The sequence below is a fragment of the Schistocerca gregaria genome, chromosome 6 (genome assembly GCF_023897955.1).
Source record: "Schistocerca gregaria isolate iqSchGreg1 chromosome 6, iqSchGreg1.2, whole genome shotgun sequence".
Taxonomy (NCBI): Eukaryota; Metazoa; Arthropoda; class Insecta; order Orthoptera; family Acrididae; genus Schistocerca; species Schistocerca gregaria.
Window position 1 is genome coordinate 369054045 of NC_064925.1, and position 27933 is coordinate 369081977.

The 27933-nt window shown below is 46.3% G+C and overlaps 1 protein-coding gene and 1 pseudogene across 1 annotated transcript in view; both read left to right on the forward strand.

Moving 5' to 3' along the window:
• LOC126278996 (UNC93-like protein MFSD11) overlaps nt 1–27933 on the forward strand; it is a 222230-nt gene that overhangs the window by 20634 nt on the left and 173663 nt on the right. The gene's annotated exons all lie outside the window — the stretch shown is intronic.
• LOC126279243 (5S ribosomal RNA) lies at nt 1229–1346 on the forward strand (annotated as a pseudogene).

Consider the following 27933-nt stretch of genomic DNA (forward strand, 5'->3'; position numbering starts at 1 on the left):
TGGGGAAGGAGACCAGTCAGCGAGGTCATCGGTCTCATCGGATTAGGGAAGGACGGGGAAGGAAGTTGGCCGTGCCCTTTGAAAGGAACCATCCCGGTATTTGCCTGCGGCGATTTAGGGAAATCACTGAAAACCTAAATCAGGATGGCCGGACGCGGGATTGAACCGTCGTCCTACCGAATGCGAGTGCAGTGTCTAACCACTGCGCCACCTCGCTCGGTAAAGCGTTTTGTATTCTGTTTTTCGCGCAATGCGAATAATTGTTCAGCATGGCTTTCGTAATAGGTATGGTGTGCATCCTTCTACAGCACAGAGCAGACGATAGCATGAACCATTCTGAGAAACAGGTTGCTTGTGTAAAGGCAAAACGCCGGGCCGTCCCCGTGTGTCTGACACAGACGTCAAACGCATCCGCCATAGTTTCACAAGGAGTCCGCAGAAGTCCGTTCGCCGTGCAGCTCGACAGCTCAACACGCCCTCGATGTCCGTCTGGCGTGTGTCGCGTCGACGTTTAAAGCCACAGAGAATTCAACTACTGCAAGCTCTTCGTGAAGGTGACGGACAACAACGTGTGCAGTTCTGTAATTTCGTTCTTGGCAAGATGGAGGATGGCAGTCTTTTTCTACGCTTAGTGTTTAGTGACGAGGCAATATTCCATTTAATTGGAAAGATGAACCGTCATAATGTGAGAATATAAGGTACGGAACAACCACAAGAAGCTGTACAACATGACAGGGACTCTCCAAAATGTTATGTGTTTTGTGCAGTTTCACATGAAAAGGCGTTTGGTCCATTTTTCTTTGCCGAGAACACTGTTACAGGAAGTACTTTCTTTTCCCACAGTCGGAGACTGATCCAAACGACTTCATTTACCAACAGGATGTGACGCGCTACACTGGCACCTGGAAGTGCGGCAATTTTTAAATCAAAGGACTACTGAACGCCGGATTGGTCGCACGGGAATGATTCAGCCGTACATTACTGGCCTCTAAGGTCACCGGACCTGACTGTATGTGATTATTTCTTGTGGAGGTTTATACAAGACTCTGCTTACGTGCTTCCGTTACCAACAACAGCAGCTGTGGGAGCTGTACCAAGACGTACTCGTTGCAGCGTGGGAACAATCTGAATACCGCATTGACATACGCCGTGAATCTCAAGGGGGACATATTGAACACCTACGAAAAGGTATCAAACAAAACATTTTGAGTTTCCCGTTTATCAAAAATTCAACGGCCTTGCCGCAGTGGTAACACCGGTTCCCGTCAGATCACCGAAGTTATGCGCTGGCGGGCTGGGCTAGTAGTTGGATGGGTGACCATCCGGTCTGCCGAGCGTTGTTGGCAAGCGGGCTGCACTCAGCCCTCGTGAGGCAAACTGAGGAGCTACTTGATTGATAAGTAGGGGCTCCGGTCTCGTAATCTGACATACGGCCGGGAGAGCGGTGTGCTGACCACATGCCACTCCATCTCCGCATCCAGTGACGCCTGTGATCTGAGGATGACACGGCGGCTGGTCGGTAAAATGTTTGTTAGTTTCAGAAATATAAGCGTGCCAAATCGGCTGATTCTTTCTGATGCACCCTGTATTGTGCATAAAACGGAAATAACAAGTCAGAAGAACATCCATAAGCCCACCATTAATCAATTGCCGCGAGAAAATTTCAGAGAGCACTTATTTTGACGTAGATTACTCTGAAACGCTAACATACCAGTGCGGGCCAATTATCTTTTAATGTCACTAATAGCGCATCTTTTCAGTTCACTGATCTGAAACTACATTACCTGAAGAAATCCACGATATCCAACGAGTCAGGAAATAAAGCTGGAAAACATTCACAATTTTTTTTTCTTCTTACATCAACTGTGTTGACACAGAAAGTTAAAAATCTGAACTAGTTTTATAAGAACGACCCTGTTTGATATCAACAAAAATAAGTGCGAAGGCTTATCAAGAATTGACAGGTAACTGATTAAGGACTCTATTTTTAGCAATTTTCAGCAAATCTTCAAATCCGCCTTGACCGCAACACAGTGCCAAAACCGCAAATGGTATAGTATACCGTGAACAGCGTGAGAACCAAACAAACCCACGTTACTTGAAAGCTATCGATTTCCCATCACGCTCGGCAATGCTAAATTTGCACTTCAGTAGAATCGCAATTAATCAAGGCTAGAGTTCAGTAATAAATTAGAGAAGTCTGATCCTAGAATCCAAAGGGGAGCAAGTGCCTCCTCTTACGCCGCCCCCTCCGCCACCCCCGCCCCTCTCCGCCATTTTGCAGACGCCTATAATATAGGTTGCCATGAATGGCACGCCATTACCCAACGTCCTATTTCACTAGCTCGTTGTAATAATTCGGTCAACAATATTTTTTCAGAACAGCTCATGCTTCTGTTGGACCACTTCTACGGGATCACTAGGCGCCAGTTAAAACAAAATCAGTGGTGTACAATAGCTACTTCATATCACACCGACCAAATCCTATAGAAACATGTACCCTAACGAAGACGGGCACATTTCGACTGCAGACATCGAAGGTATTATTGAGCACCATGATACAGAAAGTAAAATTGGGCAAAGTAGGAAATGAAGAGGTGACGAGGATCATTGGGACTCTGGGAGCAAGAAGGAATATCTAGACATGGTTCGGGGTCACTTTAAGAATAGAGCTTACGATAGCAACTCGAGTAAATGTGGAGAAAGTAGTTCAGGGACTCCGAAGGGTAGGAACACACAGAACAGGCTGGGTGGAAATGAGAGATGGGCATTACTGCGAGGCTACAACAACGGATAGTCATCAACAACACGTCTAAGGCGCTGCAGTCATGGACTGTGCGGCTGGTCCCGGCGGAGGTTCGAGTCCTCCCTCGGGCATGGATGTGTGTGTTTGTACTTAGGATGATTTAGGTTAAGTAGTGTGTAAGCTTAGGGACTGATGACCTTAGCAGTTAAGTCCCATAAGATTTCACACACATTTGAACATTTTTGAACATGAACAACACGATTTGTCTTGACAGGGAGTGATGGATAAAGCTTGTACACAGCAGCCAAGAAACTGGAACTATTGACTGTCCTAATTTTTTTTCCCAGCGACAGTAGATGGCGCTGACGAAGAAAGGTCCTCTGACTACGTGCCGTGTGTTTCTTGTGCTCTGCGGGCTGTGATTGACGCAGCGTACTGTAAGCAGCAGAATGGTCCGGTGTTAATGTCTGGAACAAGCCGAGATGGTCTTTGCATACTGCTGAGCGGATGAAAACGATGGAGAGGCAACACGGCTGTACCAAAAAAAAGTACCTTCACAGACACTAACCACATCACACAACATTTCAAGCCCTTCTTGGGCATTTGTGTGATCATGGGTTCGTTCAGACAGATGAACGTACAGGGAAGGCAGTGGACTGTGCGTACAATAGATTTGGAGGACTGGGTTCTACAGGATATTGAGGCTACGACACTGCAATATCATTCTGTAGGAGACATCTATGTAGATTGTCGTGCCCCAAAACCCAAATGTTGCTTGGGAATGAGCGACAGTCTTTCTTTGCTTGTGCCGGTTTTTCCGCAGATAGGTAGGGTCGGCGTGGTTAATCAGATGTGGCAGTGTTAGTTGAAGGGGTGGCCGGCCGGATCCCCTTCCTGCCGCCAACACCACGTACCTCACCCCTACCCCCTCCCCCCCCCTCCCGGGGAAGGAATTGGTGTACCCCAACTGTCTGCGACTAGTGTAATCCATGGAATAGTGCGCAACTGAGGCGTGACGTGAGGCCCGGTATTCACCTAGGTGATGTGGAAAACCACCTATAAACCACATCCAGGCAGGCCGGCAAACCGGCCCTCGTCGTTAAGCCACCGGGCGGATTCGATGTGGGGCCGGCGCGCCTACCCGAGTGTAGGAAGCAGCGCGTTAGCGCGCTCGGCTAACCTGCCGGGTAGGGATTAAGCGACAATGTTTGGGGATAAAGGGAAATAGTCGGTTGGCGTAAGTGAGAGAGGTTTCCCATAATAGGAGCACTGTGCTGCCACCTACTGCCAGGTACTCCATATCAGCGACCTCAGTAGTCATTAGACATCGTGAGAGAGCAGAATGGGGCGCTCCGTGAAACTCACAGACTTCGAACGTGGTCAGGTGATTGAGTGTCACTTGCGCCATACCTCTGTACGCGAGATTTCCACACTTCTAAACTTCCCTAGGTTCACTGTTCCCTGTGTGATGGTGAAGTGGAAACGTGTAGGGACGCGTACAGCACAAAAACTTACAGGCCGGCCTCGTCTGTTATTTGACAGAGACCACCGACCGTTGAAGAGGGTCTTAATGTGTAATAGGCAGACATCTATCCAGATCATCACACAGGAATTCCAAACTGCATCAGATCCGCTGCAAGTACTATGACAGTTAGGCGGGAGGTGAGAAAACTTGGATTTCATGGTTGAGCGGCCGCTCACAAGCCACACATGACGCCGGTAAATGCCAAACGACGTCTCGCTTGGTATAAAGAGCGTAGACATTAGACGATTGAACGTGGAAAAACGTTGTATGGAGTGACGAATCACGGTACACAATGTGACGATTCGACGGCTGCGTGTGGGTATGGCGAATACCCGGTGAACGTCATCTGCCAGCGTGTGTAGTGCCAATAGTAAAATCCCGAGGCGGTGTTGTTATGGTGTGGTCGTATTTTTCGTGGATGGCGCTTGCACCCCCTGTTTTGCGTGGCGCTATCACAGCACAGGCCTACATTGATGTTTTAAGCACTTTGTTTCCCACTGTTGAAGCGCAACTCGGGGATGGCGATTGCATCTTTCAACGCGATCGAGCACTTGTTCATAATGCACGGCCTGTAGCGGAGTGGTTACACGTCAGTAACATCCCTGTAATGGACTGGCCTGCACAGAGTCCTGACCTGCGTCAGTAACATCCCTGTAATGGACTGGCCTGCACAGAGTCCTGACCTGAATCCTAGAGAACACCTTTCGGATGTTTTGAAACGCCAACTTCGTGCCAGGCCCCACCCATCGACATCGATACCTCTCCTCAGTGCAGCACTCCGTTAAAAGTGGGCTGACATTCGCAAAGAAACTTTCCAGCACATGATTGAACGTATGCCTGCCAGAGTGGAAGCTGTCATCAAGGCTAAGGGTGGGCCAACACCATTCTGAATTCCAGCATTACCGATGGAGGGCGCCACAAACAAGTCAGTTTCAGCCAGGTGTCCGGATACTTTTGATGACATAGTGTGTTTGTACCCCTTCCATAGACCCCTCCGCAACCTCTCTCTTTCTTACCCTCTTTCTCTGAAATGATGTTTATTGATTACAGTGTTACTTCTGAAGCGCGGCTGGCGTCTTCATGGCGCCACCGGCTGGAATGATCCCTTCTGCGTGACTTGAAGCATCTGATATTTTACGTAAGCGTGCTGTCCCGCTCTGGTGCTGCATGCCGTTTCGTAAGTTTTCCCTTATTATGCTCGAGAAGCTTTCCCCTGTTAAATCCTAAGACGTAGCTGTCAATTCAGTGGATACAAGATAACCTAAGTTTAGTGCCAAATTAACAAAAACGCAGCGTTCGCATGGTCAGTGCTCGATCGGTAGTATTCTCTGTCGCTCGTCTTGTGTAAACGCTTGTTTGAAAGTAGAACCGAATGTTAGTCAGCATTAGAGACTTGTTCTCCGGAATGCTCGTTCACTTGCCATCTCTGCGGTGTACAGGTACCCTAAGTTGGAAGTGGCAATGCTTCACAAGATATGTTTCGCCACACAATGTGGCGCGCATAGTCGCGACTCCGTCTTCACCTCGGGTGCTGCTGTGAGGGCGCCAGCACTGCGTCGAGTATTTTGGCGCGTGATTCTCCAGGAGGCGGCGGTCTTGAAATAGTCACGCTCGGCTCATTGCGGGCAGGGCAGGTCAGCCCCGGTGTTGGGAGCGTTCGCGGTAGGAGCTCTGCCAAAATACACCGGCACCGCTCGACGGGAGCAGAGGCACGCAGAAACGGCCGCCGCCACGCCCGCCCGTGTCGCAACAGCCAGGTCCTGCAGCCTGCAACCGTACCGACACCGCCTTCTACCTACCGAGCTGTTGCTGCGGTGTTCGGGTAGTCCACAGGTGGTTTGCGGCTGCTGTCGAAGAACGCACATGTCTGCCTCCGCAGGTGACACGGGAAATCTTTCCTGTCCACCTCACTGGAGAGTGTGTGTAATTGACCACGGCTTAACAAGTGAAGAAGTCGCCACTAAACTTTGATATTTGTACCGTGAAAGCCACCTTGTGACGTGTAGCGAGCGGTACGGGTCTGTACCCTTCGCTTTCAAGACCATACAGCCATCCATAATGTAGACATACAGGGTGTTTCACAATTCATGTTAAACACATGTGAAAAATGACAAGTTGTACCATGGCTTGGAGTGCATGTTAAACTTCAGGCCCCAATGTATCTGGTTAGGTTAGTCAGTTCAGTGGTCATCAGAAGGCAACGACCATGTCTAATAAATAGCTGTGGTGTTCAAACCAACCTTAAGTTTCGTGACATCTGCACCTAAGCAGACAGTGCAAATGTGTACTTTTGCCCCTCACTGCACCAACGTTCCTTTTAACATTGAATACCACTGGCTTTAAAATCTGAACTATTGAAACATTTGTCTGCACAGAAAGGAGAATAAACCTATATTCAAATATCTGTAATATGTATTTATGTATCATGGTCAGCAAACAGTTGAAATCCTGTTGACACAACACCACAGTTTGTGTTCAAAGTCATATTGGGTGCACTACCTAACAGCTAATACCAGCTGTTTTCTATCAGGCGACAAACGATTTGTCCTCCGTATTGGACACAAAAATAATTATGACCACTATGTTTTGAAACCATACTGCCTGAAATGCCTTTTGCTGTTTTCCTAGTGCCTTGGACCACTGTTGGGTAGCATTTTGTGTTAAAGAAACTTCAGCATTGAGATTTAAAATATCTATTTTCAAGTGCTTTACAGAGATGACTCCTTCAATGTTTGTACGGAGGACACCAGTGAGTTCCAGTGAGATCCGTTCATCTTTCGTGAAAGATTGAACCTATTCTTGAAATTAAATGATAAACAATTTCCCCTGAGGTTTCAGTTGGGTAAAAAGTACTGTGCAACAGTCACAACTAAAGTAAGAAAACTTCTGAAACCAACCAAAAGAAAAACCAGCCACTGACTCCAGCTTCCTGCGTACCATTAACAATTGGATTTTATGCTGCAGGGGTTTCACATAGGAATCCATGTCCGAAAAGGGTTCGTTTCTATATTAGAAGGCAAACAAGATGTAAAGATTTCACTCCTATTTACTGCTATATTACAACAGCTTTTCGATATGACGACCACCAATTTTGGTGCACACAGTGTACCTGCTCAGTTAGTTCGCATAAACTCTGTCCAAAATGCGTGGTTTATTGCTAATCACTTCTGCCGCAACCAGATCTTTCTCTGACTGGTCAAGGGTCTCATAAATAAGACTCTTCATGGGGCCCACCAATAAATCCTAAAAGGGTTAAATTTGGGGATGTTGGTGGCCAAACACGTGATTCACCTCGATCGATCCACTACGTTCAGATGGTTTCGGACGCGAACTGCAAAATGTATTTCCGCGACATCACGGTGTTACCAACATTCGTGCCGAAAGTCCAATGGCATAAATTCCAAAAAACTCTGCCAGCATTTGTTGCAGAAATATTAAGGCGTGCCCAGACACTGACGCCGAAGGTATGGAGAAGTCTTCGTGTACACGTAGCCTTGAGGTTTTCTTGATGTCCAAATGTGCCTTTTTCGAGCGTTCCAAACACCTTCCATGTTGGAATGCCCTTCGTCGTTGAACAAAATTATCCTTGGAAACTGAGGAAAATCCACAAGACGGTGTATAAACCAAGTACAGAAATTGACACATGGCACAAAATCCGCTGGGAGCGTGGGGTGCATGATGCAGAACACGCCAGACAGACGACTAAGAGACATTCAAGACACGTGCCATGCGTGCAATGGTTCGGGTACTCGTCTATGGGTTCTTTTCAACTTTACAAAGCACATCCTCTTCCAATTCGACAGTACGCCATCTTCTTGGAACACCACAATTTACTCTATCACTTGTGAAATTTTTCCCCTTTCCCGCAGCCGATGCTCCACTCTGGCAGACATGGAGTAACACGAGTTTCAGCTTCTCTTCCATTACGGCAAACTTCGCCTTAAATTAACAATATATTGGTGTGCTCTGAGAACGTGTATTCAGGGGTCCTATTACTGTAGTGCTAGTCACCATAATGTCAAGTGACGCATCACCAGAAACACGAAAACAAGGCAGAGGGAAACAAAGATCACGTCATCGTGCCATTCACGAATGTGGGTAGTCAACCATAAAAGAACTGCATAAGAAACATGTAGCGCGCGACTGAGTAGCTCTGTTCTCGTTGTAAAATGGAAACGAACCGTTTCTGAACGTGGTTCCTACACTATGTGATCAAAAGTATCCGGACACCTGGCTGAAAATTTCTTAAATAGTTCGTGGCGCCCTCCATCGGTAATGGTGGAATTCAGTATGGTGTTGGCCCTTAGCCCTGAAGAGAGCTTCCACTCTCGCAGCCATACGTTCAATCGGGTGCTAGAAGGTTTCTTGGGGAATTGCAGCCCATTCTTCACGGAGTCCACTATTTCTCGTATGGTAGTGAAGTGGAAACGTGAAGGGACACGTACAACACAAAACCGTACAGGCCGACCTCGTCTGTTGACTGATACAGATCGCCGACAGTTGAAGAGGGTCTTAACGCGTAATAGGCAGACATCTACCCGGACCATCACACAGGAATTCCAAAGTGCATCAGGATCCACTGCAAGTGCTATGATAGTAAGGCGGGAGGTGAGAAAACTTAGATTTCATGGTCGAGTGGCTGCTCATAAGCCACACGTCACGTCCGTAAATGCGAAACGACGCCTCGCTTGGTGTAAGGAGCGTAAACATTGGACGATTGAACAGTGGAAAAACGTTGCATGGAGTGACGACTCACGGTACACAATGTGGCGATCCGATGGCAGGATGTGGGTATGGCCAATACCCGGTGAACGTCATTTGCCAGCGTGTGTAAAGCCAACAGTAAAATGCGGAGGCGCTGGTGTTATGGTGCGATGGTGTTTTTCATGGAGGGGGCTTGCAACACTTGTTTCTTTTTGCGTGGCACTATCACAACAGTTGCCTATATTGATGTTTTAAGCACTTTCTTGCTTCCCATTGCTCAATAGCAATTAAGGGATGACAATTGAGCCCTTCAACACGATCGAGCATCTGTTCGTAATGCACGGCCTGTGGCGGAGTGGTTACACGACAGTAACATCCCTGTAATGGACTGGCCCGAACAGAGTGTTAACCTTAATCCTATAGAACACCTTTGGGATGTTTTGGAACACCGACTTCGTGCCAAGCGTCACTGACCATCATCGATACCTCTCCTCAGTGCGACACTCCGCGAAGAACGCGCTGCCATTCCCCAAGAAACCTTCCAGCACCTGATTGTATGTATGCCTGCGAGAGTGGAAGCTGTCATCAAGGCAAAGGGTGAGCCAACATCACACTGAATTCCGGCATTACCGATGGATGGCGTCACGAACGTGTAAGTCATTTTCAGCCAGGCGTCCAGCTACTTTTGATCACCTAGTGTATTATATATATGTCTGTACGTCAGCCATATCATCCTAAACCCATGAATCTATTTCAACCAAATATGAGGCAATTGCTACTTGATATCAAAATTGAGAAAAAGAAATTCACATGTCTTTGTCGGGAACTATCACTGTCCTCTCGCCATTTCTCGAAAGGGCGAGAGGGTAGTGATACTGCCCGACAAAGAAGTGTGAATTTATAAAGTGCTGTGAATGTACTGTATATAAAAACTCAACACATACACGTGGAAGACGAAGAATGCAGTGAACAATAAAAAAACCATGTCACTGAATATACTTTAAAATTAATGGTTCAAAAATGGCTCTGAGCACTATGGGACAAACCATGTCACTGAATATACTATAAAATTAATGGTTCAAAAATGGCTCTGAGCACTATGGGACTTAATTGCTGAGGTCATCAGTCCCATAGAACTTAGAACTACTTCTACATCTACATCTACATGACTACTCTGCAATTCACATTTAAGTGCTTGGCAGAGGGTTCATCGAACCACAATCATACTATCTCTCTACCATTCCACTCCCTAACAGCGCGCGGGAAAAACGAACACCTAAACCTTTCTGTTCGAGCTCTGATTTCTCTTATTTTATTTTGATGATCATTCCTACCTATGTAGGTTGGGCTCAACAAAATATTTTCGCATTCGGAAGAGAAAGTTGCTGAGTGAAATTTCGTAAATAGATCTCGCCGCGACGAAATACGTCTTTCTTTTAATGACTTTCATCCCAATTCGCGTATCATATCTGCCACACTCTCTCCCCTATTACGTGATAATACAAAACGAGGGGCCCTTTTTTGCACCCTTTCGATGTCCTCCGTGAATCCCACCTGATAAGGATCCCACACCGCGCAGCAATAGTCCAACAGAGGACGAACGAGTGTAGTGTAAGCTGTCTCTTTAGTGGACTTCTCGCATCTTCTAAGTGTCCTGCCAATGAAACGCAATCTTTGGCTCGCCTTCCCCACAATATTATGAATGTGGTTTTTCCAACTGAAGTTGTTCGCAATTTTAACACCCAGGTACTTAGTTGAATTGACAGCCTTGGGAATTGTACTATTTATCGATTAATCTAATTCCAACGGATTTTTTTTTTTTTTTGGAACTCATGTGGATCACCTCACACTTTTCGTTATTTAGCGTCAAGTGCCACCTGCTACACCATACAGCAATCTTTTCTAAATAGCTTTGCAACTGATACTGGTCTTCGGATGACCTTACTAGACGGTAAATTACAGCATCATCTGAGAACAACCTAAGAGAACTGCTCAGATTGTCACCGAGGTCATTTATATAGATCAGGAACAGCAGAGGTCCCAGGACGCTTCCCTGGGGGACACCTGATATCACTTCAGTTTTACTCGATGATTTGCCGTCTATTACTACGAACTGCGACCTTCCTGACAGGAAATCACGAATTCAGTCGCACAACTGAGACGAGACCCCATAGTCACGCAGCTTGATTAGAAGTCGCTTGTGAGGAACGGTGTCAAAAGCTTTCCGGAAATCTAGAAATACGGAATCAACTTGAGATCCCCTGTCGGTAGCGGCCATTACTTCGTGCGAATAAAGAGCTAGCTGCGTTGCACAAGAGCGATGTTTTCTGAAGCCATGCTGATTACGTGTCAATAGATCGTTCCCTTCGAGGTGATTCATAATGTTTGAATACAGTATATGCTCCAAAACCCTACTGCAAACCGACATCAATGATATAGGTCTGTAGTTAAATGGATTACTCCCACTACCCTTCTTGAACACTGGTGCGACCTGCGCAATTTTCCAATCTGTAGATACAGATCTATCGGTGAGCGAGCGGTTGTATATGAGTGCTAAGTAGGGAGCTATAGTATCAGCGTAATCTGAAAGGAACCTAATCGGTATACAATCTGGACCTGAAGACTTGCTCGTATCAAGCGATTTGAGTTGCTTCGCAACCCCTAAGGTATGTACTTCTAAGAAACTCATGCTAGCAGATGTTCGTGTTTCAAATTCTGGAATATTTTATTCGTTTTTCCCTGGTGAAGGAATTTCGGAAAACTGCGTTCAATAACTCCGCTTTAGCGGCACAGTCGTCGATAACAGTACCTTCGGCACTGCGCAGCGAAGGTATTGACTGCGTCTTGCCGCTTGTGTACTTTACATACGACCAGAATTTCTTCGGATTTTTTACCAAATTTCGAGACAATGTTTCATTGTGGAACCTATTAAAGGCATCTCGCATTGAAGTCCGTGCCAAATTTCGCTCGTCTGTAAATTTTAGCCAATCTTCGGGATTTCGCGTTCTTCTGAACTTCGCATGCTTTTTCCGTTGCATTTGCAACAGCGTTCCTACCTGTTTTGTGTACCACGGGGAATCCGTTCCATCTCTTACCAATTTGAGGTATGAATCTCTCAATTGCTGTTGCTACTATATCTTTGAATTTGAGCCACATCTCGTCTACATTTGCATAAGCAGTTCGGAAGGAATGGAGATTGTCTCTTAGGAAGGCTTCTAGTGACACTTTATCCGCTTTTTTAAATAAAGTTATTGAACTAACCTAAGGACATCACTGACAGCCATGGCCGAAGCAGGATTCGAAACTGCGACCGAGGTGAAAATAAATGATCTCAATCGGATCTGGTGTCAGTAAGACTATTCTTACAATTGCAAAAGACAAAGCTAACCTCTACAGCTGGTACAAGTGCAAATGCGGAAAAAAGAAGCCGAAAAACAAAGACGACGATTGGTAATGTATGTCTGTGGTTGAACGTTGCAGTATACGTATCGGAAAACCAGCAGACTGAAGTCAAAACCCATGGAGCCGAGGTACCATTTACGCAGGTTTTGACTGTGATAAATTCTGTTTTTAAAGCTTTGCTCGTTGCTGCTCTCGGAGTAACGGGGCGAACAGGAACAAATGATACACTAGTTGTAAAATGAACGTAGTGGAGCGCCTAGGGAGACCTGGAAGGTGTCGGGCGCTCACCCGTTCCACGCGCCTCTGCCGCAGTGGCGACCCTTAAAGGCACTAACAGGTAAGTGCTTTGCCGTGCCACTCCAGTGCCCGCTGTCCTGGCTAACGCACACCCCACACCCCGTCCGACAAGTCAAACAAGCAAACGCGGCCCGCCGTGCAAATCCCGCTTTCCCTGCAGGTGTGTGGCTGGCACTTTGCCACCAAGATCTGCTACCGTACAGCGGAGAAAGGCGACACTTTCATCACGAAACGTGCAAAAGTCTGCGTCGCCGACGACCTAAGTAGGGCGCACGCTCGCAGATCTGCGCGGTTAAGTTAAACCTAGCTTTTGTGTTACTTTCTTTTAATACCGTATTGCCTAAAACAGAAACCCAGCTTCATCATCAAAATTCGGTCACGAAAACTTGGAGTGTAACTTATCTGCGTGACCCAATACACACTACTGGCAATTGAAATTGCTACACCACTAAGAAATGCAGATGATGAACGGGTATTCATTGGACAAATGTATTATACAACTGACATGTGATTCACGAAATTTGGGTGCATAGATCATGAGAAATCAGTACCCAGAACAAACTACTTAAACCTAACGAACCTAAGGACATCACACACATCCATGCCCGAGGCAGGATTCGAACCTGCGACCGTAGCGGTCACGCGGTTCCAGACTGAAGCGCCTAGAACCGCATGGCCTTACTGTCCGGCATCAAGAGTAGTGACAGGCGTATTGTGACGTGCCAGTTGCTCGGCCTCCATTGACCAGACGCTTTCAATTGGTGAGAGATCTGGAGAATTTCTATATCCAGAAAGGCCCGTACAGGACCTGCAACATGCGGTCGTGCATTATCCTGCTGAAATGTAGGGTTTCGCAGGGATCGAATGAAGGGTAGAGCCACGTGTCGTAACATATCTGAAATGTAACGTCCACTGTTCAAAGTGCCGTCAATGTGAACTAGAGGTGACAGAGACGTGTGACAAATGGCACCCGATACCGCGACGCCGGGTGATACCGTACGCCAGTATGGCGATGACGAATACACGCTTCCAATGTGCGTTCACCGCCAAACACGGATGCGACCATCATGATGCTGTAAACAGGACCTGGATTCATCCGTAAAATGACGGTTTGCCATTCGTGCAGCCAGGTTCGACGTTGAGTACACCACTGCAGGCGCTCCTGTCTGTGATGCAGCGTCAAGGGTAACCACAGCCATGGTCTCCGAGCTGATAGTCCATGCTCCTGCAAACGTCGTCGAACTGTTCGTGCAGATGGTTGTTGTCTTGCAAACGTCCCCATGCGTTGACTCAGGGATCGAGACGTGGCTGCACGATCCGTTACTGCCATGCGGATAAGATGCCTTTCATCTCGACTGCTAGTGGTACGAGGCCGTTGGGATCCAGCACGACGTTCCGTATTACCCTCCTGAACCCACTGATTCGATATTCTGCTAACAGTCATTGGATCTCGACCAAAGCGAGCAGCAATGTCGCTGTACGATAAACTGCAATTGCGAGAGGCTACAATCCGACCTTTATCAAAATCGGAAACGTGATGGTACGCGTTTCTCCTCCTTACACGAGGCATCACAACAATGTTCCGGTAGGCAACGCCGGTCAACTGCTGTTTGTGTATGAGAAATCGGTTGGAAACTTTCCTCACGTCAGCACGTTGTAGCTGCCGTCACCGGCGCCAGCCTTGTGTGAATGCTCTGAAAAGGTAATCATTTGCATATCACAGCATCTTCTTCCTGTCCATCTGTATCACGTCATCCTCGTGGTGTAGCAATTTTAATGGCCAGTAGTGTACACAGAGGTGATAAGTCTTGGGATACCTCCTAATATCGTGTCCGACATCTTTTGCCTGGGGCAGTGCACAAACTCGACGTGACACCGGCTCAACAAGTCGTTGGAAGTCGTCCCCCTCCCCCCGCCCCCTAATAAAAAAATAAAAAAAAACTTTAAGCCACGCTGCCTCTATAGCTGTCCATAATTGCGAACATATTCCCGGTGCAGGATACTGTGCACGAAGTGACCTCTCGAATATGTCCCATAAATGTTCGATGAGATTAAAGTCGGGCGATCGGAGTGGTCAAATTATTTTCCGGATTGTCCAGAACGTTCTTCAAACCAATCGCGAACAGCTGTGACATGGTGCATAGTCATCCATAAAAACTCTGTCGTTATTTGCCTGCAAATGGTCTCTAATTATCCGAACCTAATCATTTCGAATCAGTGATCTATTCAGTTGGACCAGAGGACGCAGTCCATTGCGTGTAAACATAGCCCACACCACTATGGAGCCACCACCAGTTTGCACAGTGTCCTGTTGACAACTTCGGTCCCACTGGACTCGGATTCGGGAGGACGACGGTTCAATCCCGTGTCCGGCCATCCTGATTTAGATTTTCCGTGATTTCCCTAAATCGCTCCAGGCAAATGCCGGGATGGTTCCTTCGAAAGGTCACGGCCGACTTCCTTTCCCGTCCTTTCCTAATACGATGAGACCGATGATCTCTCTGTCTAGTCTCCTTCCCCAAAACAACCCCAACCCCAACAACTTGGGTCCATGGCTGTGTGGGGTCTGCGCCACACTCGAACCCTAGCATCAGCTCAAGAAGCAACTGAAATCAGGACTCATCTGACCACACCAGGGTTTTCCAATCGTCTAGGGTCCAACCGATATGGTCGCAAGCCGAGGAGAGGTGTTGCAGGCGATGTCGTGTTGTTAGCGATGGCACTCGCGTCGGTCGTTTTCTGCTGCCATAGCCAAATAACGCCAGATTTCGCAGCACTGTCCTATCTGGTGCGTTCGTCCTACGTCTCACATAATTTCTGCGGTCATTGCACGCAATGTTGTTTGTCTGTCAACACTAACAACTCAACGAAAACGTCGCTGCTACCTGTCGTTAACATTTTGCTGACCGGCGAGACCACAGTGATATCGTGCTCGAAATACGCTCCTGGAAATTGAAATAAGAACACCGTGAATTCATTGTCCCAGGAAGAGGAAACTTTATTGACACTTTCCTGGGGTCAGATACATCACATGATCAAACTGACAGAACCACAGGCACATAGACACAGGCAACAGAGCATGCACAATGTCGGCATTAGTACAGTGTATATCCACCTTTTGCAGCAATGCAGGCTGCTATTCTCCCATGGAGACGATCGTAGAGATGCTGGACGTAGTCCTGTGGAACGGCTTGCCATGCCATTTCCACCTGGCGCCTCAGTTGGACCAGCGTTCGTGCTGGACGTGCAGACCGCGTGAGACGACGCTTCATCCAGTCCCAAACATGCTCAATGGGGGACAGATCCGGAGATCTTGCTGGCCCGGGTAGTTGACTTACACCTTCTAGAGCACGTTGGGTGGCACGGGATACATGCGGACGTGCATTGTCCTGTTGGAACAGCAAGTTCCCTTGCCGCTCTAGGAATGGTAGAACGATGGGTTCGATGACGGTTTGGATGTACCGTGCACTATTCAGTGTCCCCTCGACGATCACCAGAGGTGTACGGCCAGTGTAGGAGATCGCTCCCCACACCATGATGCCGGGTGTTGGCCCTGTGTGCCTCGGTCGTATGCAGTCCGTATTGTGGCGCTCACCTGCACGGCGCCAAACACCCATACGACCATCATTGGCACCAAGGCAGAAGCGACTCTCATCGCTGAAGACGACACGTCTCCATTCGTCCCTCCATTCACGCCTGTCGTGACACCACTGGAGGCGGGCTGCACGATGTTGGGGCGTGAGCGGAAGACGGCCTAACGGTGTGCAGGACCGTAGCCCAGCTTCATGGAGACGGTTGCGAATGGTCCTCGCCGATACCCCAGGAGCAACAGTGTCCCTAATTTGCTGGGAAGTGGCGGTGCGGTCCCCTACGGCACTGCGTAGGATCCTACGGTCTTGGCGTGCATCCGTGCGTCGCTGCGGTCCGGTCCCAGGTCGACGGGCACGTGCACCTTCCGCCGACCACTGGCGACAACATCGATGTACTGTGGAGACCTCACGCCCCACGTGTTGAGCAATTCGGCGGTACGTCCACCCGGCCTCCCGCATGCCCACTATACGCCCTCGCTCAAAGTCCGTCAACTGCACATACGGTTCACGTCCACGCTGTCGCGGCATGCTACCAGCGTTAAAGACTGCGATGGAGCTCCGTATGCCACGGCAAACTGGCTGACACTGACAGCGGCGGTGCACAAATGCTACGCAGCTAGAGCCACTCGACGGCCAACACCGCGGTTCCTGGTGTGTCCGCTGTGCCGTGCGTGTGATCATTGCTTGTACAGCCCTCTCGCAGTGTCCGGAGCAAGTATGGTGGGTCTGACACACCGGTGTCAATGTGTTCTTCTTTCCATTTCCAGGAGTATAGTAGTCAACGGCCAGCGGCACCACAGTAGTGTCGTGAGCATAGTCTCGCGCAGTGGCCGGTGACAGCACTTTAGTACCTTTTCATTCTGTTGGTCTTTTGTTTAGGTAACAATAAGTTACACACGTCAACAAGTTTTTTGTTTGTTTTTATAAGGACATGTGCACTTTCATCATGGCAGACGAAAGAGAAGACACGATTATTTACGATGAATGCGCGGACGTCTTGTCTGATGTTCCGTACAACTTGGCCGACAGGGAAGAAGACATTGGATATAAAAAAAATGAAAGTGAAGCAGAATCGTCGGAAGATAGTGAAATACGTCCAAGAAGAATTCGGCAAACAATACGGTTGCCGTCTGATTCCGATCGATCAGACGAAGACCGACTGTGATCTACTGACGACCAATAATAAATTTGAAGTATCTCCGGATCCACTCATATTTCCCAAAGATACACAGAGCGTCTTGGGTATCGTAGAATTATATATTGGGAACGTCTATTTCAATATATTGGCAACGAAACCAACAAGTATTACAGTCAGAATTGCAATAGAAGGAAACGGGATAAAAAAAAATTCCAAATTTGTCGACGTTACGTGACCCGAACTTAGAAAATGGTTTGGGCTTGCTATCCTTATGGGAATTGGAAAAAAAAGCAAGGATCGGAGATTACTGGTCAACGAATCCGTTGATAGACATACCGATACTTCGCAAAACGATGTCCCGCAACCGATTGAGACAAATATTATCATTTTGACATTTTTCCGACGACTACAATAAACCGGATAATGCCGATCGGCTTTTCAGAGTGCAATTCGTAATTGATTATTTTTCCAAAAAGTTTAAAGAAATGTTTAATCTAAGTCAAAACATCTCAAATGGTGAAGGAATGATACCGTGGAGTGGACAGTTAAGTTTTAAAGTTTACAATCGGGTCGAAAATTACCAAATATGGCATACTCATTCGGATGCTGTGTGGTTCGAGTACGGGATACATTTCCTCATTCGAGATATATTCCGGCGCTGGACAGCCTTTAGCAGAAACAAGGATTGAACTATTGACACCTTCTCATGGAAAGTGGTATCACCTCTACATGGATAATTACTATAACAGTGTAGAACTTGCAGAGAAGTTACCTGAAAACAAAATTCGAGTTTGTGGAACGTGACAGCAAAATAGAGGATTTCCGGAAATACTAAAGCGTGCAAAAGTCAATGTGTTTGAAGCTTGTCATCAACGGAAAGGTGACAGGCGGCCGGCAACAAGCCAAGTAATCCGAATTAGCGCTGCTGGCACCAAGCGAATAAATTTGTACGAGTCGTGCGGACGCAAAGTGTTAAGTGAAGGCCGTCGGCCACTGCGTCTTCCGTGATGAGAGGTAATGACTGAATTTTGTATTCCCGGCACAGTCTTGGCACTGTGGATCACGGAATATTGAATTCCCTAACGATTTACGAAATGGAATATCCCGTGCGTCTAGCTCCAACTATTAATCTGGATTCAGAGTCTGTTAATTCTTGTCGTGTGGTAATCACGCCGGAAACCTATTCACTTGAATTATCTGGGTTCAACTGGCAGCTCCGCCAATCCACTGCCCTTTTATACATTGTGTATGCGAGATTACCGCCATCTGAGTTCTTGCATACCACTATCCCATGACTTTTTGTTACCTCGGTGTATGGCCATATTATTACACATCCTATAAACTTCAACTTTATTGTTCGTTCCTTAGTTCGAAACCGAGTAAAACTTAGATGGACATAAAATGAGTTCATTGTTAGAAAACTCAAATTAGCTCAAAGAGGAATAGTAAATTCGATTCTGCGCTACACAGAGATAGACTGAAAGAAAGCAGAAGATGCCTGACTTAAAAAAAGGGTTAATGACATATTGGGAGAGTAAATTCCTTCAAATGACAGTGGGCGCTCATGCCGCTCGAAGAAAGGATGGCAGATGGTCAAAACAGATACTAGATTCGAGAGCAATTTACAAAAATAAACAAACAACTAAATAAATAAAGCAATCCTTGGGCAGTCCAGCGGACAGATGGGACAGAGAGTTACGAGAGCTGGGTTCCATTGGCAACCGAAAGATCGGCAGAAATGGAAGAACCTGCAGGAATCCCATGTTGCACACCGTGTCAAAGAGTCCACATCGCCATGTGATGGAATTGGTTGATTGGTTGTAGTTGTTGTTATTGTTGCTGGTGGCAGGAATCCCATGTTGCACACCGTGTCAAAGAGGCCACATCGCCATGTGATGGAATTGGTTGATTGGTTGTAGTTGTTGTTATTGTTGCTGGTGGTGATACGGTTGTACCGTCTTCGATTAGTGACTTTTCATTTAGGTAGTGAGTATTTTCGCGCTTGGAGCTGTGCGGTTTTGCACATGACAGGCACAGCGTTTTTATAACTAAAGAGTAAACCATAGTCTTCACTAATGAACGAAAACCAAAAAACTTTGCTCTTCAGCGCAGTTATGGTGCAAATTTCAAACTCCAAATTATTCGTTACCTTTGTCTTGCGACCAATGGAAACCTCCCGAAATCCTTGGTCATAATATGGAGGGGTGATATATTTTTAAAGTAATTTTTGGGTAATAGTTACTCTTTCGTTTTTTATCAGTAATACTATTTTTTATTTCCTTTAACTTTTTCCATTCCCTGCTGCCTTGGTCCTAAAATTACTCATATGAGCAGACGTGCAAGAGGTGCCAAATTCTTGGGCAGTAATGTATAGTGGCATACGACTTCTACCCACACAGAACTTTCTTCTATTGCAGTGTTTTTGTGTGTATGTGAGTGAGTGCGTGTGTGTGTGTGTGGGGGGGGGGGGGGGGGGGGTGCCTGTTGGTAAAGAGAGAATGTCAATAAGCGCCAAGCTTTAGCTATTTTTCCGTCGATATCACGTAGCACGTTAGCATTTCTAAACATTTCAAAGCCACGGATACATCTGACTCTTACGACTTGATAACAGGGATTAGGAACATGATAACATACAGATTTTTAGGATTACCGAACTGCCCTTGATCTCTGCCTGAGAAATCTTTATTATGTGACACCATAATGTGCCATAGTCATAAAGTCCATACGTCACTGTATGAAGTCGATGTGGGTCTTCAAGTGTGTTCTTGTAGAATCTCACACAACTTAATAATGTAGCAGCTACCTTCCAGGCGATTAAAGAAATATTTAATTTATAGTTCAGAAAATATAATGCTACGAATCATGAAACGAGCTGTGGAGGTGAAGATAAAATGGCGTCACATAATTTCCTACAAAGAAGTGATCCACCCTCCCACAACCTCCCATACCTACCTCGAACCCCCCCCCCCCCCTCCCCTCCCCCCCCCCCCCCCCCCCCCACATACACACACAGCTGCTCCTGTTAAAGGCACGAACGACGTTTGGCTGTCACAGTGTTGCAACTTAAAAGAGCCGCAGTATTTGCTGGTACCAGTCTGTGTTCAAGGTGACGGGCCACTTAACCCTTTCAGAGTCGAAATATTGAAAATTAGATTTTCTGAATTTTCTTTTATCTTATTAGACATACAATGAGAAAAAACAATGTGAAAAACAAGTGTTACATACATCAGTTGAACACGTACGGGGTGATTTCAGATGAAGCCACTGCACATGAAATGTCGTGCTTTTGATGGTAATGTAAACTTCTGTTAGGCATAGGGCTATTTTACAGAGAGCGCACTACCATTTGCTTCTGTGAGGTTCTTTCTTTGTTCTACAATGAATAGTGCGCGCTGAGGTGCCATGTATTAGTAGGAGCTTTGCTTTGCTTCTGTTGTACGTTTTTCAACTGAAAACAGATCTTTTTAGTGTTTCTGATGATATACATGGGCGTCCAGGAGTTTCTGCTTAGTCTGGAAAACTGTTTGTTATGGCGTACACCCCCAAATCGAGATTACTGTCTTCAGCCAGCACATTATCTCCACTTTCACTGCTACTGCCAATCTCCGAGTCGGCGTCAGAAGAAATCCGTTTCGAAGGCACGCCAGAATTTCCTGTTCCTTTATTCTGCTAGAGTACATCTTGTGATGCTGAAAATACAGCGACCTGTTCACAGCTAGTCATGTTGACCTTCGAGCCGCAGTTGTTTCAAAAGGATCCACGACAATAATTACGAAAATAAATCTATAAATTTAACTACAGTCTCAATACGCAGAGTACAAATTTGGACAGATTTCTGTACCTAAGCCAAGCGCAAAACATGCCCTATAAAGACAAATTCAGTCACAGCCTGGAAACAAAACCAAATAGTTCAAGCTGTGCAGACGTAAAAGGTGGCTACAGATGAAGTTACTGTGCGTACGCCACGGAATGAAAAATCCTAGGTGACTTCAAATGACACCACATCGTAAGAAAGAGTTAAATTAACTGTTGGGCTGAGGCTCACTCGACGGAAAGTCGTGGGACGGAGTATCTCGCTCGGCCGCCGTGTACCTGACCGTAAAGCGAAGCGCCCATCCAGTGCCGGTCCTGATACACCCACGCGACCTCGCCACAGGCCTACGTGCTCAGCATCGGCCTTGCCTCCAAGCAGTGACACGCCTACCAAGGTCGCTCCTGCCGCAAGCGTGTCCTGGTCGAGGAATAACGCCGACACTGTGCGGCGTCGAGGCGGTACTGGTTTTTGTGCGTGTAGAAGTATCCTGACACCTTTATGGAATGCGAAACTGACCACTACATGTCACGAGAGGCGGGCCATGTTGTAAATAGTGAACCACGGAAGTGAAGCTCATATAGGGGACCTCCGATAACGCGATCTTGGTTCGCTGCCAGGCCGCTTGATGCGCTACAAGTACAACAGTCCGTCATTTAGCTTTCTTATTGGTTGTTTTTTAGTCTGCCATGTTTGCCTTCATTTCGTAGTTAGCTGAAGTTTGTTTCACCGCAAGGTGCTTCTGATTACGACTTTTCGCGTATATTGCACTCTTTAAATTGCGTGTAAATATATTGCTAAAAAAATAAAAGGTTCAAATGGCTCTGAGCACTATGTGACTTAACTTATGAGGTCATCAGTCCCCTAGAACTTAGAACTAATTAAACCTAACTAAGCTAAGGACAACACACACATCCATGCCCGATGCAGGATTCGAACCTGCGACAGTAGCGGTCTCGCGGTTCCAGACTGTAGCGCCTAGAACCGCTCGGCCACTCCGGCCGGCTATATTGCTCATCTTCTGATTGAGTTCTGCTCGCATCCGTAATATTGGGAGGGGGTGGGGGATGGTTCCATATTTCTTTTTGCTTCACATACAACAGAAGCTGCTTACATTGCATGGTGCTGTACGGACCAACGTGCACTTGTTCTTGCTTACCAACCTGTGTGCGAATTGCTCGATTTAAATGCATTGTAAATATGTATCTTTTATTCTGTTTTGTTTTTGTTTGCATCCATTTTCCGTTTTTTTTTCCACATTTAATGGAGGCAGATACCATATTCAACTTTATTACATTTTATCAAGGAATGAGTATGTAATTCTGCTTTGAGTGATGTTGCTTCTTGCCAGTGTATGCTTTGTAGTCTTAGTGGCCGGCCTGTGTGGCCGAGCGGTTCTAGGCGCTTCAGTCTGGAACCGCGCGACCGCTACGATCGCAGGTTCGAATCCTGCCTCGGGCATGGATGTGTGTGACGTCCTTAGGTTAGTTAGGTTTAAATAGTTCTAAGTTCTAGGGGACTGATGACCTCAGATGTTAAGTCCCATAGTGCTCAGCCATTTTTGTCTTAGTGAGGAGAGCATTCTTCCTTGCAAATGCTAAAAATGAGACAGTAGTTGCCACAAATATTTTCACACATTGTTAACAAGTACTGCAAAGCGTACATTTTAGCTGAAATCAGTGAAAATTTCGGCGGCCTCCATTAAATGCAGAAGTATGAAAACGGGCGGGGACAAAAATAACGCAGTATATGAGCAATATACTTACAATGCTGGAGAATGTTCCCACACCATTTCGTTGCCGCATTCTAATTCAGCACGAAGGAGCCTCAGTGCACTTCAGCAGACACGTGGGGGGGCACATTTGCAGGCGACCTATACCGGCCACTGGATTATTGGCCACCACGATCACCCGATCTGCCCCAACATATTTTTTTTCTTGTGAGGGGTATCTGAAGGGCCTTGTGTATGAAACAACTGTTATATCGCCGGAGGATCTAATGGGCAAGATTGTTGCGGCAGCAGGATATCTTCAAGATACACCAGATGTCTTTGAGAAGGTGCGTCGTTCAGTGCAGCGTCGCTTTCACGCATTTCTGGGTGTATCTGGACAAAACTTTGAACATCTCTAGTAGTGGGGGTCCATTTATTGCATGTGACTAAATAACTGCAACACCATTTACTAGCCCCGAATGATCTTCGTGACCCCCGATTCTTATGTGATTACTAACCCTTGTTGTAAGCCCGATGTGCCATGTTTGTGTGTGTGTGTGTGTGTGTGTGTGTGTGTGTGTGTGTGTGTGTGTGTGTGCGTGCGTGCGTGCGTATTTTTACTCAATCTATGTATCCTATAGGTAGGGTGCAATGCCAGAACACTGTAGTGATATGCAGGGAGACATGCAGAGCATCGGCAATTGGTACAGGATTTGACATTTTAACGTGAACGTAATTAAATGTAACGAAGGTACATCAGTTCATTTCAATGGATGGCCGTCTGTTCATATTATGTCACAGCGTGCTGTTTTCGTGTGCAGAATTCTGACCAAATTACTCTAGAATTACTATTGAAGTGACAGTTGCACAAGATAATGTACGTTAGTAACACAGCTTATTTGTCGTCGTCAGACTTCTGTAAATAACGCAATTTGCTTTGAAGAAATCTTATCCCATGAAAAAAGTAGAGTGTAACTACCCTTAATTTACGGTATATAAATATGTAAATCTAGGCATTTAAAAAGTAGAAGTTTTTGATCATATACACATAAAAAAAAGTTTTCCATCACCCCAGTTCCCAGAACTCCTGAATATATACATTGACTGTGGATATTGTATCACAGACACACTCCCTTTGGCAGTTCTGCACAAAGATGTAAGCAATCATGCATGAGCAGCGCCTATTAGACGGAGGGGTTCCGACAGCCGATCAGTTCCAGTCATTCCACCAGGAAGGAGGTACACGGCTCGTTTTGTGTGTAGTTCAACCATGCCTAGACGTTCAGCACCGCGGTTCGATCGCTGCCGCATTGTTACTTTGTGACAGGAAGGGCACTTAACAAGGGAAGTATCCAGACGTCTCGGGTTGAACCAAAGCGATGTTGTTCGGACATGGAGGAGATACAGAGAGACAGAAACTGTTGATGACATGCCTCGCGCTGGCAGTTGATGACCGCTACCTATGGATTAGGGCTAGGACGAACCCTGACAGCAACGCCACCATGTTGAATAATGCTTTCCGTGCAGCCACAGGACATCATGTTACGACTCAAACTGTGCGCAATATTCTGGATGATACGCAACTTAACCCCCGACGTCCATGGCGAGGTCTGCCTTTGCGATCACGACACCATGCAATGCGGTACAGGTGGGCTCAACATGCCGAATGGACCACTCAGGATTGGCATCACGTTCTCTTCACCGATGAGTGTTGCATATGCCTTCAACCAGACAATCGTCAGAGACGTGTTTGGAGGCAACTTTGTCAGGCTGAACGCCTTAGACATACTGTCCAGCGAGTGCCGCAAGGCGGAGGTTCCCTGCTGATTTGGGGCCTACGTTCGCCACTGGTGGTAATGGAAGGCGCCGTAACGGCTGTACGATACGTGAAAGCCATCCTCCGACCGATGGTGCAACCATATCGGCAGCATATTGGCGAGGCATTCGTCTTCATAGACCACATTTCGCGCCCCCATCGTGCACATCTTGTGAATGACTTACTTCAGGATAACGACATCGCTCGACTAGAGTGGCCAGCATCTTTATCAGACATGAAATCTGTTGATCATGCCTGAGACAGATTGAAAGGGGCTGTTTATGGACGACGTGACCCACCAACCACTCTGAGGGATCTACGCCGAATCTGGACCAACAATGCCTTGATGAAGTTATGGGTAGTATTCCACGACGAGTACAGGCATGTATCAATGCAAGAGGACACGCTACTGGGTATTAGAGGTACCGGTGCGTACAGCATTCTCGACCACCACCTCTGAAGGTCTCGCTGTATGGTGGTACAACATGCAATCTGTGGTATTCATGAGCAATTAAAACGGCGGAAATGATGCTTATGTTGATCTGTATTCCAATTTTCTGTACAGGTTTCGGAACTCTCGGAACTGAGGTGATGCAAAACTTTTTTTGGTGTGTGTACAGTTAATGATTCTCGTATATGAAGATAGTTACTGCTTTCGAAAGAACAGATACCATTGATGACCCTGCAGCTTCTCTAGAATAAATGATAATTAATTGAAACCCTCATCTCGGGTTCGAGTCCCTGTCGGGGCACACATTTTCAGCTGTCCCCATCGAGGTATATCAAAAGCTGTCGGCAGTTGAGGTTTTCAATTAATTATCATTTAATGATTCTCAATTAGAATCAGGAAAAGGGAAGTTCTACAAATAAATACGACAGGCCAACGGTCCACAGGGATATGAAGGGGAACGACGGAATACACTTGGTTTATAGTAAAGCAATACGCATGTTTTTATTTGCTGTGGGTGTACTTTGGAACTACAGTTTGCCCTCAAAAGCGATCGCTTGCAAAACACACGACTGCCAAATCTAAAGTGCATCAAATCCATAAGTGGGTACATCATCCGAGTGGAAACAGAGCAGTGCAGTTGGTCATGGGAAGGAGAGTGTAACCGAAATGATGAAAAATATCAAGTGACAGTAAGCTTAAAAACCGCCTTCGACGGCGGAAACAACAAATAACTTACAGATTCCGCAGAGTTAGCTCATACACAGTTTGCAGAAATATGTACAACCGGTGATTCTTCCCTCGGTCCGTCAGTAAATAGGATGGAAATGTGTGGTATAGTAAGAAGTAGCCTTTGCCATAGGCGGTCATTGTTCGTTGCAGAGTATAGAGCAAAACGAACGTTAGTATCCCTGATAAAGGTGTTTTCACAGGGCTTAATTTTTGTTGCCAATGCCGTAATGAAGAGAACAATAGAAATTAAGATACTGTACATAGCGCTTAGTACAGACAATCACTTTCTCCTCTATTCATAAGCCGATAGAGTCGGACAGAAAATCGTTGATTTTGGTACCGCATACCCTCACCCATGTACTGTATAGTGAGGCTTGTAGACGCCGAGGTACAAATGTAAATGCAATAATGACTTAACTGACGTAATTATGCAACTTACAGTACAATGAAATACGCTGATGGGAAAAAATCGCCACACCAATTGGCAGGCGTGTTTCTACATCTGAAAGTTGATGTCTATTCAAATTTCGCGCCATTCGCCTAAAAGTGACGCTAGTTGCGCCACTATGAAGATGTAAATCAGGTTTTCTTTAAACAAACACAGTAACGGTCGTGAGCGTTAGTTATTTTCCAGATTGGACGTGGTTAGCTGATGTTACTCATGAATGCCTTTAAGGCAACGAATACGCCATTATCAACACCTAACTGACTTTGAAAGAGGTCATGTAACAGGGCTACGAGAAGCTGGATGTTCCTTCTGCGACATTGCAGACAGACTTGGCAGGAATGTAGCCACTGTCATGATTGCTGGCAGCGGTGGTCATGGGAATGTACAATCACAGGAAGACCGGGTCCTGTGCGAGGGGTGTTTGAAAAGTCCGTGCAAAAGTAAAAACTACTTACCTGTTTGGGGTAAACATTTTTTAATTTTTTGACATAGTCTCCTTTTAGACTTATACTCTTCGTCAAATGCTGTTCTAATTTGATGATCCTTCCGAATAATGGGAATTGTCCAAGTCTGCAAAATAGCTATTAGTTGCTGGAATCACCTCCTCGTTTGAATAAAATCTTTGTCCCGCTAGCCATTTCTTCAAATTGGGGAACAAATAGTAATCCGAGGGAGCCAAGTCTGGAGAATAGGGGTGAAACGAGTTGGAATCCTATTTCCATTAATGTTGCGACCACAACTGCTGAGGTGTGTGCTTGTGCATTGTCGTGATGGAAAAGAACTTTTTTGCGGTCCAATCGCCGGCGTTTTTTCTTGCAGCTCGGTTTTCAGACGGTCCAATAACGGTGAATAATATGCACCTGTGATAGTTTTACCCTTTTCCAGATAGTCGATGAGGATTATCCCTTGCGAATCCCAAAAGTCAGTCGCCATAAACCTTTCTGGCCGAAGGAATGGTCTACGCCTTTTTGATGGAGATTCTCCCTTGATAACTCATTGTTTAGATAGTTGTTTGGTGTCAGGAGTATAGTAATGTATGCATGTTTCATCCACAATGCCGAATCCTGCGGATTCTTCCTGAACACTGTAAACCATCCTTGCAACCCTTCACACGATTCCGTTTTTGGTCAAGTGTGAGCATGGAACCCATCTTGCGGAGAGCTTTCTCGTGTCCAAATGTTTAAGCAAAATATTGTGTACCTGTTCATTCGAGATGCCCACAGCACCAGCAATCCCACGAACATTAACTCTGTCATCCATCACCATATCATGGATTTTATCAATGATTTCTGGAGTCGTAACCTCCAAAGGGCGTCCAGAACGTTCAGCATCACTTGTGCCCATATGGCCACTCCAAAAATTTTGAAACCATATCATGGATTTTATCAATGATTTCTGGAGTCGTAACCTCCAAAGGGCGTCCAGAACGTTCAGCATCACTTGTGCCCATATGGCCACTCCAAAAATTTTGAAACCACTTATAAAATGTTCTAATCGTACGTGCAGAGTCACTGTAATGTTTATCAATATTCTCTTTAGTCTCCTGAGGCGTTTTGCCTTTCATA